Here is a 13995-nt window from a genome sequence, read left to right as displayed (position 1 = left end):
AAGCACTTTTGAGAGAGGAAAATGATGTTCATTGCTTTTTCTTCTCTGAAATCTGTAGATAACCAAGATGCAGTCTGTCCAGGAAAGCCAGTACTTCACTCTCTACTGTGGGGAGTGGGGGAAGCGGGGAGGGGGGTGCAGGCAGAGCGGGCGGGGTGACCCGAGTGCTGTCACCTGCCCCCTTGGCGTGCTGGCTCTGCCCACTCTGTCCCTCTCAGCAGCTCTTTGAGCCCCCTGAGCTGCTCCTCCACGGACTCTTGGCCCTGACCCTGACTCCCACCCCACATCTGACTCCTGGTTCTGCCTTTGTGAGTTTTGTAATCCCTGACCAGTGAATCTAGCATCCTCACGCCTCAGTTTCCTCATCTGTACAATGGGTTCGATGATAGTCCTTCCCTCGTTAAGTTGAAAAGCTCTTGGGACACAGCTTGGCAGGATGAATACTGACAAATATTGGCTCTCATTTTTGGCGCTATCTCGGGGGAGACGGTTGTTCGCGAGAGTCTGGAGCCCCTCTGCTCCAGAGAGGAGCTGCATGCTTAGTTTACCTGAGGATTCTGAGAAGACTCACCACCTCCCCTCTGCGTTCTCCCCACAAAGAGCCAAGTGAGGATCAGAACATCTCTAACACTCTGATTAATGAGCCTCCAAGTGTCCCTGGAAAACTTCCTCTTCCTCCCCATCAGTGGAGCCCAAGGAAGTGTCTTGTTTTTCGTGAGCAGGAGTAACTGTGCCTGTGTGGCCCCAGGAACCTCAGGTTTTCAGTGGCCTCACGAATCATCAGGAAGGAGCTGAGAGAGAACCAACATGCTCATTCCACTCCCCCCACAACTGGCAGGGAGTCAGGGTTCCCCCATAACACGCACTGGTCTGCGGTGAGAGCCACACAGCCCCAACCTTCAGACCCAGTTCTGCCCTCAGGGGTCTCCGCTCCCCACAGCCCTGCAGCCCTCTCCCGGCTTCACTGGGGTGATGCCTGCCGGGGCCATCCCCACAGCCAGAGCCATGTCTCATCACCCCGTCTGGCTTGGAGCACCCTGCGGCATTGAGCCCTGAAAACAGCTTCCCAGCCCTGGGGAGGTGTTGGAGGCCTGGACGCTTGAGAATGATGTGGAGTTGGGGAAGAGAGGGAAGACAGATGGAGGAGACCAAGGAGGAGTGAGGGGACCTTTAAAGGGCCCTCCTTCTCTGGGTCTAGCCCGGAGCTCCACATTTTGCCCTGTGGAAGGAGGGAAGGGGTGCTGTGCCCCTTCCTTGAGCAAAGAGGCCCATGAGAATCCTTAGCCTTGAGTTCTGAACCGAACTCAGAAAACCACAGGAGAGATGAATCCTTCCCTGAGATGTTCCCAAAGTAACTGGCATCCTTGCTGGCTCACCATAGGGACTCCATAAATATTTGTGGAGAGCAAAGGTCCTAATTCAGAGATGACAGTCTAAGGTTATTTCCTCCAAAAGGCGATGCCAAGGAACACGTGCAAGAGGTAGTCCCATGATATATGCTTCAGGAAAAAGCTTGGTGGGGGATGGGGGCGCCAAATAATAAAGTCTATTAAAAAGGAGACAGGAATTAAATAATTCAGGAAAACAAGATAGTCTAAAGTCTTGTCACAATGCACAGAGACACCTAAAGGCTCTGAGAAGTCCTGTAAGAATCCTGCATAACTGTGTTTCAACCAACAATAGCCAGACACACTTAACCAGGAATGCCTGTCTCCCCTCTTTGCCCGTCCTCTCTTTCTCCCCTGCTGTCTCCACGCATCACGTGGAATCTGTGCTGGGGACTGGGGTGGACTCGGTCACCCGAGATACATAGAGACCTACAGGCTATGGGATATCATTCTCAGGGGTCAGAGCAATGACCACACTCTCAGCAGCATTTCTGGGACTTCCAATGTGAAGGGACCAGGGATGACCCAGGGACTTGCAGGAGGCTGGCCCTTGAGCCACACAGATGGAGCCTTCCCAGAACAAGCCTCAGGGCTCCCCTTGAACTGATTTGCCCTCAGTTGAAGCAAAAGGATTTAATGTCTTTTCCCAGAGAGACACTAACTCTTTTATACACACAAAGCGAGGATTGAGATCATCAAACAATTTCCTCCACGTCTAGAAGTTTCATGAGAAGGAAAGAAAACAAAAACACTTCAACCAAAAAAACAAACCAAAGAACAAACCCTGAGAACAGAACACACTTAATGAGATTGCTTAACCCTTGGAGTTTCTGAATAATTCATGCCACCGCAGATTTCTTTCCACTTTGCTTCTCAGGCTCCCTGGGGGTGGGAAGCCAGCCTTGCCATGGTCTCTTCCAAACGGCCATCCTGCGTCTGCTCACAGGCCTCCTGGGACGGGTGCTCACTACCTCCCAGGCTGCCCGCTGATCAATCATAAGTTCTGCCACTAGAATGGGCATTAGCTGACAGCGGGATGACTCCAGAGGCCCCCCAAGTGGCAGCGGCAGTGCAGTGTAGCAGGTGAAAACCTGATCTCTGAATCAATCCAGCTAGTCAGAATCCCAGCTCCATCATAGCTGTGTGCCAACGGGCAGCAAGCTATGCCTCTCTGAGCCTCAGTTTAGTCCCCTGCCAAATGGGGATGGTGACTTATACTTCCCCCCTAGGGCTGTTGACTGGTTTGATGTCCTTGCAGTCCAGGACCCTCCAGTCAATCCTAAAGGAAATCAACTCTGAATATCCATGGCAAGGACTGATGCTGAAGCTAAAGCTCCCATACTTTGGCCACCTGATGTAAAGTGCCGACTCATTGGAAAAGACCCTAATGCTGGGAAAGACTGAGGGCAGGATAAGAAGGGGGAGCCAGAGGATGAGATGGTTATGTAGTATCACTGATTCAGTGGGCATGAACTTGAGCAGACTCCAGGAGATAGTGAAGGATAGGGAAGCCTGCGTGCTACAGTCCATGAGGTTGCAGAGTTGGACATGAGCCTCCCCATCTTTTGGGACCCTATGTCCATTTGTAGCTGTCAATGGTGGGGAACCTCTCCTAACTTCTCCCGCAATCTGCTTCCAAGCCTCTCCTAACTTCTCCCCCTGAGCTTCCAAGTTCAGGGCCTGGGGAAGGAACAGTATACCCCAAAGGGCTCCCCAGAACCCTTGGAGACACTTTGTCCAGCAATAAAGAAAGTCCATCCCCAAGGTGATTATGGAGTTTCCAACCGCTTCTAGAAACAGAGCCAGCTGACAACTTCAAGAACACAATGGCAGGTTAAAAAAGCAAAGAGACAAAGGAGAACCTCTGAGCTCCATCACTACCCTAAGTTCCCGCCCACTCAAGTTTCTGAGCCAAACTCGACTCCCCGTGAGATTTCAGTCACTCGTGCCTCAGCCGGCTGGTGGGGATGTGAATGGTGTTGCTGTGTCTGAGAGGTGGGGGCTCTGCTTTTTCACAGAGTAACAGAGAGGCTTGGTGAATTTCAGGGCTGCAGCCCAGCCTCCGAGCTCCCAGACCTTCAGGCCATGATCAAATCCAAATCAAAATAGAAAGAGAGGGCCCCACAGACACACATGTCAGCCTCTGCCAAGGGGGAGGCCTGCTGGAGACTGCTGGGGAATTGCTGGCTCCTTGTAGGGGCTTGAATGATATCTCCCTCCCATTAAATTCATGTCCACTTGGAACCTCAGAATGTGACTTTATTTGAAAATAGGGTCTTTGCAGAAGTGATTAGACCTTGAGATGACATCATCAGACAATGATGGTGTCTTTATAGGAAGAGAAGAGGACACACACAGGGATGAAGATTGTGTGAAGACAGGTAGGGATCGGAGTGACGCAGCTGCCGGCCACAGATGCTGAGGCTCACTGGAAGGACAGAAGCTGGGACGTGGCAAGAAGGATTCTTCCCTGGAACCTGCAGAGAAAGCATGGCCCTACCAACTTTGATTACAGACATCTGGCTTGCAGAACCCCGGGAGAACAAACTCCTCTTGTTTCAAGCCACTAAGTTTGTGCTTTTTTTTTTTTTTTTATGGCAATCCTGGCCAACTAACACACCTCCTCTGAGCAAAAAGGAGGACCGGGAATTCCTCAGGGACCTCAAGCTGTAGGGCCAATGCCCCCCTTCATCACCCGGAACGGTAAGAATTCTGCCTCTGTTCCCCCATCCTCGCCTCCTGGCTAAGCTGGAGGAGGCTTTCTGCCTGTGTTTGTTTTACTAAATCTGCTTTGTCAGGGAAGAGCCCAGAGTTCCAGAAACAGAGGAATGGTTTTCAGTTGTACTTCTGGACTAGAAATTTCCCTGTCAACCAGGTTGACATAACCAGGCTCCCAGCCTTCCATTTCCATCTTTCCAGAAGCCCTCATGATGCTTTGCAGGCATCTCTCTCTGAGGCCCACTGTGGATCAGGGAAAACCATGGACAGCAACAGTTCCAGCACCCACAGCTCAGGGAAGCCCTAGGGAGTCAAAGCCATCCAGACCCATGACTCTGGCTCGGGGAAGATTCCAGAGTCCAGGATTCTCTGTGGTTTTAGCTTTCTTGGCTTCTGGAACAGAAAATCCGTTTTGCCAATTTATCCCAGTACGTGTTCCTTAGAACTGTAATATCCTGCAAAAATATTAATAAATGTTTTAAACATCATAGTCAAATAAGTTTGGGAACTGCCAAAATAAACATAGTTAAGCAAATTACTGTATTGCAGACCTCAGGACTTTTAATATGTCAGATACAAGTTGAGTCCCTTCAAGCAAAGGACACAGTGTTCAGGGTTCCCAAACCTGCTTGATCACAGGTTCTCTCTGCATTCTGCTTGCTTTTAGCCAGCTGTGCTTTGTTGAATTGCAACAATGAAGATGTCCCTCCCTTCCTTCTCTCCTACCAGAGCTCTCTCTTCCAAGTTTAGAAGACCTCTTTGCTCTTCCGGTCTTCCCCATAAATCAGTGTAACTATGTCACTGAACCCCCTAGGCTCAAGTTAAATGACATGAAATACCCTCCATCATCCAGGGTCAGGCCACGCCTCTCACTCAGCGTCTGTTCTTTGCACCTTACAATGTGATCAACCCGAGACACTTGTGATTCCTGATCACGTGACATAGTCACAGCTTGGTCCTTGCTGTCTGGGACACCTTTCCTGCCTCATCTGCCTCAGTTGAGTTCAGTTCAGTCGCTCAGTCGTGTCTGACTCTTTGCAACCCCGTGAATTGCAGCACGCCAGGCCTCCCTGTCCATCACCAACTCCCAGAGTTCACTCAGACTCACGTCCATTGAGTCAGTGATGCCATCCAGCCATCTCATCCTCTGTCGTCCTCTTTTCCTCCTGCCCCCAATTCCTCCCAGCATCAGAGTCTTTTCCAACAAGTCAACTCTTCGCATGAGGTAGCCAAAGTATTGGAGTTTCAGCTTTAGCATCAGTCCTTCCAAAGAACACCCAGGGCTGATCTCCTTTAGAATGGACTGGTTGGATCTCCTTGCAGTCCAAGGGACTCTCAAGAGTCTTCTCTAACACCACAGTTCAAAAGCATCAATTCTTTGGTGCTCAGTTTTCTTCTCAGTCCAACTCTCGCATCCATACATGACCACTGGAAAAACCATAGCCTTGACTAAACAGACATTTAGTAATGTCTCTGCTTTTCAATATGCTATCTAGGTTGGTCATAACTTTTCTTTCAAGGAGTAAGCGTCTTTTAATTTCATGGCTGCAGTCACCATCTGCAGTGATTTTGGAGCCCAAAAAGATAAAGTCTGACACTGTTTCTACTGTTTTCCCGTCTATTTGCTATGAAGTGATGGGACCAGATGCCATGATCTTTGTTTTCTGAATGTTGAGCTTTAAGCCAACTTTTTCACTCTCCTCTTTCACTTTCATCAAGAGGCTTTTTAGTTCCTCTTCACTTTCCACCATAAGGGTGGTGTCATCTGCATATCTGAGGTTATTGATATTTCTCCCTGCAATCTTGATTCCGGCTTGTGCTTCTTCCAGCCCAGCGTTTCTCATGATGTACTCTCCATAGAAGTAAAATAAGCAGGGTGGCAATATACAGCCTTGATGTACTCCTTTTCCTATTTGGAACCAGTCTGTTGTTCCATGTCCAGTTCTAACTGTTACTTCCTGATCTGCATACAGGTTTCTCAAGAGGCAGGTCAGGTGGTCTGGTATTGACTGTGGCTCAGATCATGAGCTCCTTATTGCCAAATTCAGACTTAAATTGAAGAAAGTAGGGAAAACCACTAGACCATTCAGGTATGACCTAAATCAAATCCCTTATGATTATACAGTGAAAGTGAGAAATAGATTTAAGGGACTAGATCTGATAGAGTGCCTGATGAACTATGGACTGAGGTTCGTGACATTGTACAGGAGACAGGGATCGAGACCATCCCCATGGAAAAGAAATGCAAAAAAGCAAAATGGCTGTCTGGGGTGGGGGCGGGCCTTACAAATAGCTGTGAAAAGAAGAGAAGCAAAAAGCAAAGGAGAAAAGGAAAGATATAAGCATCTGAATGCAGAGTTCCAAAGAATAGCAAGAAGAGACAAGAAAGCCTTCCTCAGCGATCAATGCAAAGAAATAGAGGAAAACAACAGAATGGGAAAGACTAGAGATCTCTTCAAGAAAATTAGACATACCAAGGGAACATTTCATGCAAAGATGGGCTCGATAAAGGACAGAAATGGTATGGACCTAACAGAAGCAGAAGATATTAAGAAGAGGTGGCAAGAATACACAGAAGAACTGTACAAAGAAGATCTTCATGACCCAGATAATCACGATGGTGTGATCACTGACCTAGAGCCAGACATCCTGGAATGTGAAGTCAAGTGGGCCTTAGAAAGCATCACTACGAACAAAGCTAGTGGAGGTGATGGAATTCCAGTGGAGCTATTTCAAATCGTGAAAGATGATGCTGTGAAAGTGCTGCACTCAATATGCCAGCAAATTTGGAAAACTCAGCAGTGGCCACAGGACTGGAAAAGGTCAGTTTTCATTCCAATCCCAAAGAAAGGCAATGCCAAAGAATGCTCAAACTACTGCACAATTGCACTCATCTCACATGCTAGTAAAGTCATGCTCAAAATTCTCCAAGCCAGGCTTCAGCAATACATGAACCATGAACTTCCAGATGTTCAAGCTGGTTTTAGAAAAGGCAGAGGAAGCAGAGATCAAATTGTCAACATCCGCTGGATCATGGAAAAAGCAAGAGAGTTCCAGAAAAACATCTATTTCTGCTTTATTGACTATGCCAAAGCCTTTGACTGTATGGATCACAAGAAACTGTGGAAAATTCATCAAGAGATGGGAATACCAGACCACCTGACCTGCCTCATGCCTGGAGAACATGTAACCATCCTCACATCCTCAAGGCTGAGCATCCTCTCCCACCTCACGCCTCCCATTCCCCCACCACCCAGATTAGGTGCCCTACCTCTGAGCCCCACACGTTATATCACGTTCCCAAGCCTCTCAGGGTCCCTCAATCCCTTTTTGTCTGCTGAAAGCTTCACTTTGGTTCTCAGCCTCTCTGTCATCAGGTATCAGTTCAGTTCAGTCGCTCAGTCGTCTCCGACTCTTTGCGACCCTATGGACTGCAGCACGCCAGGCCTCCCTGTCCATCACCAACTCCCGGAGTTTACTCAAACTCATGTCCATTGAGTCGGTGATGCCATCCAACCATCTCATTCTCTGTCGTCCCCTTCTCCTGCCTTCAATCTTTGCCAGCATCAGGGTCTTTTCCAATGAGTCAGCTCTTCGCATCAGGTGGCCAAAGTATTGGAATTTCAGCTTCAACATCAGTCCTTCCAGGTATAAACCCAGGAAAAAACCATTTTGGCCACTTGAAGAAAACAATGAGATTCAGCAGCCCTGGTCCCTCACCTGCATGGTCTCCAGCCGCACTGTGCACGGTAAATGCCTTATTAGGCACCCTCCCCGCAAGGCAGCCAGAGAAAGCACGTCATTGTCAAATCTCCCGTTGGCTTTGATAAACTTACCTTGCATTAGTGAGCAAAGGAGCAGACACAGTGTACAACAGGGAACGTGGAAATGACCAACAACGTCAAATTCAGCAGATTTTTTTTCTCTAGATACATTTGTGGTTATGCTATTTTAAAAATGAAAACAGACTGTGTTGCTGTAATTTTGACAAATTGGCTAATGTTGTTTGGCTGGTTCCTGGGGCAAAATGAAGTGTACACACTTTTCTGGTTTGGAAAGAACTGTGAGCAACTCACTTTGTGTTGCTCAATTTTAGCACAGATTAGATTCTGATGGACCAATTTCTTTTCTTTTACTTATGTGGGATCCACAGGCTTAAAAACAAATCAGAAAGTCAGGGTGCAGTGGCAAAGCACACCCTGTATTAGGGGGTCCCAGGGCAACAGGCTCAGCAAAGTAAGCCATAGCCCCTACTCAGCACTTGCTATCTGTGGGCACAGAGACAATGCCATTGGGGCACCAAGTGTGGGATGCTTTTGATCTTTCAAAAGAAACTGCAAGTCCAAATAACTCCATGAAATATCCAGATTTTTAAAGGTTGGCTCGAGTTTTAAAAAAAAAATCCAGTGAACGCCAAACAAAATACATCGCTAGGCCAAAATCAGCTTTTGTGCTGACAGTTTGTGACTTCCATAATCATAAAAATAAGAAGGCATCAGCATCACGCTTCATCTCTTAGCTTTACTATGTTAGAAAGGAAAAAAAAAGAAAAGAAAAAAGAAGCTAAAAGATGTGCCGCTCTTTGGAGTACCCTAGTCTTTTTGAGCTACTGAGGCCCCTCACTGATGCACTTGGGCTCTGAGAGTAGGGTCCCAGGAAGTTCTGCCTCACTCCTGGCTACTGGACATGTGTGTGTAAACTCCTTTTTAAAAATCATATAACCACACAGCCTTGTTCAGTTGGAGTCTCAAGAGCCGGGGTCTGAGAGCCTGAGGTTTACACAGTGCCCCCAAGGGACTTTCACGTGCGGCCAGGATTGAGTTTCTTTGCTTATCCCTCTGTTCTCCTCCCATCACAGTGAAGGCGACTACGAGATGAAGTGCCTGCCAGGCCACCCTCTTCATAAAAGACTCCGACGGCTTACAAAGGACCGTCTTCTCAGCACAGGGGTGTGTTCACCTCTTCCCCTTGGCTGACTTTCTGGACCCTTCAGAGATGGGTGAAGACCCAGGTAGGGCCTTCCTCTGTCCCTGGCTGGAGCGCTTTGCTATGTGATCTGGGCTTCCCTAGTTTAAGCGCAGTCATCGTTCTGACACTGATACAGAATTCTCAGAGCAGCTGGTCGCTGTGAACACAGCACACGTGCATACATCGTTTTTGAGCTTTCTCCGGCACCTAGCCCTCTCTTTGTGTCGGAGTTCTTCACCTGCCCTCTGCACGAACACCGGCATGCTGCTTCGAGCAGATCCGTGTGCTGGGAGCTACTCCCCTCTTCACCCTGGCTCCTGCCCGTTGTCAGCAGAACCTTGTGGAAGGCTCTGTCACCCTCAGAGGCTGAGTCCTGGGGCCGTGTCTGGTCCAGGGCACCGTGAGGGCACTCGGCTCCACTGTGGATTGGCAGTCTGTGGGGAGGAGACTTTGATCCTCGTTACGATGTTGTCCACCCAGAGAAGCAAGTGGGCAGCGAGCACCTCAGCCCCGATCTCTCTGCTCCCAAGCGGGCTCTGCCTTTCCCTGTGTGACCCCCAAACCCCCAAACCCACACCGCTGTCTCCCTTCTCCTCCCTTCCAGTCTCCGCCTGGGCAGGAACCCCTCCACCTCTTGCTTGGAGCTTCTGGTCTGATTTCATGATCTTCTGGCCCTTAGGGGATTATTATCTCTGTCAGTGTGTAATGATTTTTCCCACAGTAAGCCCAAGAACACCACCACTGCTATCTTAAAGTTACCACATTTTTATTTTTGAGTTTTTTCTTTGTTTTTTGGGTTTTTTTTTGGCTGTGCCTCGTCTTGGTTGCAGCATGCAGGATCTAGTTACCCTGACCAGGGAACGGATTCTGATCCCCTGCATTGGGAGCGCAGAATCTTAACCACTGGGTCACTAGGGAAGTCCCAAAGCTACCACATTTTTCATAACAAAAATCCCCTCCCAGTGGTCTGACGTGTTCAGGGTACACCTAGGGATGGGGGGACAACTTGACAGGTATTAAAATGAAAGAAACATTGGATGTCCTTGAAACAGCCAGGTACTAGCAGAGAGGTATTCACACATGCAGGGTAGGCAGGAAGAAAGAAGGCCCATGCACATTGCTCATTTAAAAAGCAAATCACCAAACAATACGTAGCATGGTGGCTAGTGGTGGCTCAGACCATAAAGCATCTGCCTGCAACGCAAGAAACCCGGGTTCAATCCCTGGGTCAGGAAGACCCCCCGGAGAAGGAAATGACAACCCACTCCAGTATTCTTGTCGGAGAATCCCACGGACAGAGGAGCTTGGTGGGCTACAGCCCATGGGGTCACAAAAGAATCAGACATGGCTGAGTGACTAACACTTTCACATAGCATAACACAGTATCACACAGACTGACATAAAATATTCAGAAGTCTCTAGAGCAAACTCTTGTCAGTGGTTATGTCTACACAGTGGGATTGTCTGTGGTTTAACATTTACTGTATTATCTATATTCAAAACATTTTTAAGAATAAAATGTTGTCTCATAATAAAAGTCAAGTTTAAATTCTAATAGTAAAAAGACTCAGCCCACCAACCCTCAACCTCCGTGAGGTCTTTTCTCTGGGTTCCCCTTGCAGCTCCTGTGGGAAGAGGGCATCCCTTCCCCTCCCATAGCCCTCGGGACCACCTTCTTCATAAGACATATCGTCACCCTGTTTTATAATCCTCTCCCTAGGCTGTGCCCTCATGACTATCAGGCCACCCAGAAAGCCCTCTTCAGGGAACTCATTATCATTATGACTAATTAATTTCAGTGGAATTCATTTTTCTGTGTAATTTTTGGTCTCCTCTCTGTCTTTCCCACTGGACTGTATCAGTAAGGGTAGAGACCAAAGGCTGAACAGCCAGCACAGTCTGCAGAATTCATAGTTGGAGCTTGATAAACAGTTGTTGTGTAAGTGAAGGGGTGAATATATAGACGAATGAATTCAAATCAGGACTGTCTTGGAAGTCCAAAGTCCTTCCCTGATGCTGCCGATCATCACATGCTTCTCTCCAGACTTCAGAAATCCTGCTCGATAGCAGAAGCTCTCTGTCACTCACTAGAGTGGCACACATATCACCCAGATCAGAGAAAACTTTCTATGTGTTCCCAAGAAAACAAAACAAAAGCTTGAACAGAACCCACCTGTGTGCTACGGAAATCCAGCATTCTCACAGTGCTGAGCTTAAGGATGAAATAAAAACCAAGCAGTTGAACTTCTGCATTTTCATGTATCATTTTAATTTTAAAGATGCGTGTGTGTGTGTATGCATACGCTTAGTCACTCAGTTGTGTCTGACTCTTTGCTACCCCAAGGACTGTAGCCCACCAGGCTCCTCTGATGCACAATAAGATTTTTTTCTTAAAGTCTACTCCTCCTCTGAAATTCCAGGTTCAGAGCCATAGCAAAGGTTCTCATCTGGAGTATGCATGAGAATCACGTGGAGGGTTTATGAAGATGCTGAAAGCTGAGTGGCAGCCACCCGTTTCAGAGTCAGGTCTGGAATGAGGCCTGAGAAGCTGCCCTTCTGGAGGCTGGTCCAGGCCCCAGGAGGGGCCATGGGGCAGAGAACCCTCTGCCCTGCTTAGCTGGTGTGTGGCCTAGAGGAAGACGCTGTCCATTCTGAGCCTCAGGTCTCCTCCAAGTGAAAAGAGAAAGCTTTAGAAAGGGGTCCTGGGCTCCACGCTCCAGGCTGATTGCATTGGCCTGGCCCAGCCTGCTCTGGGCAGCAGAGGGCAGCAGAGACCGGGAAACCGAGAAGAGTCAGGCAGCTGGATGAGCCCACTCAGTGTGTGGGCACTGAGTCTTCTGTTTGAACATCTGTTCCCTGGTGGCTCAGACAATAAAGCATCTGCTCGCAACACGGGAGACCCGGGTTCGATCCCTGGGTTGGGAAGATCCCCTGGAGAAAGAAATGGCAACCTACTCTTGCCATTACTCTTGCCTGGAAAATCCCATGGGTGGAGGAGCCTGATAGGCTACAGTCCAAAAGGTTGCAAAGAGTCAGACAAGACTAAGTGGCTTCACTTCCTCTGGCAACTCAGTGCTCCAAAAACCGCTAGACCAAAGGAATGAAAACTTTCTAATCCATTTGCCCTCTCTTGTGACCAGGAGAGGTGAATTGATGCCTTATGTGGAAGTTTTTTTTTCTGAAATCACCTTTATAGCCCTGGGAAACTGAGGCCTGGAAAGGGGAAAAAAAGGCCCACGGTCACAGATTGGTGGCAGGTCAGAATAATACACAGGCCATTCACTGCCTCCTGTTCTAACTTTTGCATCCCCTCCTGGAGGAGAATCAGGACCAGGTGGGGCTCTGGGGGCCTCCAGATGGGGTGTAGGACAGACATGAGTGGTTTCTTAAGTTAAGCCCCATGAGTCTGGAGCCCCCTCCATGTGCAGCTGGAAAAGGGGGTTCCCTACAAGGATCTGACCCCACGGCCCCCAAAGATCTATTCAGAGACAGCAGGCAAGTCCCAGACTGCATTTCCCCCACTGGGCTTTAAACAGAGAACTCCTGTCCCCTTCCCCACAAAGGGCTCACACTTCTGAGTTACTTGATGGAGAAAGGAGAACAGGGGCAAAAGACCTGTTCATCGGATCTGGGGGCGGCCCTGGGACCTCATGTTAAACCCAGGCTGGCCCTCACCTGGAGGATCAGGGTGCAGAGGTTCATTCAGGGAAGATGCGAGAAAGGGGACACGGACTCAGCTGTCCCCATGAGGAGGATTCCTTGGTTCTGGTAAATTCCTCCAAGAGTGTCCTAACTTCCTGACGTTTTGGAGGCCAGGACAAGGGTACACGTGGAGGCCCCATGCCATGTGTCGATTGCCATTCCTAATCAAGATAAGAAGCTGTGAGATAAAATGTGTTACTTTTCTACCTTGATAAACATCTTCCTCCAGGTTTGAATTTAAGAAGCACAGGAGTGGGCTGTCAGGACACAGTGGTGCGGGGAGCCGGGCTGTATAGCCCATCCCTTGGAGGTCCACCCCCAGCTCTTTGTGGGCCCACTGAAGGGGTCTTGTGCATGTGTGCGAGGGCACACGAGTGTGTGCCCATCAGCCTCACGTGTCCAAGTTCTGTCTGCCTCACCCCCGGACACATATATACACATCCAGCTGCTGTGTCACCCAGAGGAAAACAGATGGAGGAGTCAGGCACACACAGACCTGGGGCCAATTCAGGGCTCCACGGACTCGAGATGACCTTGATAGGACAGGACGCAGGCCCTGCCCCAGGTCGGAGACTCCGCCCACAGAGGGGCGTGGCCCCAGGAGGCAGCACAGATGCTCCTTCCCACTCGGGTCTCCGACAGGACAGCCTCAAGGCGGCAAACCGGCTCCTCCTTCCGTGGAAGACGGAGGACTGTGCAGTGACCGCTGTGCTTTGCTCCTTAAAGGGCGGGACGCACCTCCGGGCTCCTGGGATCGCCCTGGGTGCAGATGCCCATCGGACCCGGGCTCCCGCAGGCAGGATTCTCAGTTCTGTCCAAGAAGAAGTAGATATGGGTTCAGGAGGCTGCTGGGGGACCCGTGGAGCTTTGGGGAGTCTACTAAGAAAATGGTTGACAAAGCCATCAAGTGCCATCACCCATGCCCAGCCCTAGGAGGCTTTCAGAGGCCTGGGAAAGAGAAGGCCAGCTCATCTGCCACACCAAGGAGACCTCTGGGGCTTGGAGCCTCCATGTGCTCAGCTGCCCCCACCACGCACAACCTAAGGCCTGGGCCTCCCCCTAGGCCCCCCTGGGCTCTGACAAGTTCCCAGGACTGGCTTGTTGACATCCATGAGGTTTGGGTGTCCCTAGCCTGACTCTGGGGGCTTCCATGTTGGCTCAGCTGGTAAGGAATCCACCTGCAGTGCAGGAGACCCTGGTTCGATTCCTGGGTCAGGAA

Source organism: Bos mutus, chromosome 26 (genome assembly GCF_027580195.1).
Source record: "Bos mutus isolate GX-2022 chromosome 26, NWIPB_WYAK_1.1, whole genome shotgun sequence".
Lineage (NCBI taxonomy): Eukaryota > Metazoa > Chordata > Mammalia > Artiodactyla > Bovidae > Bos > Bos mutus.
Note: the sequence above shows the minus strand (reverse complement) of the source record.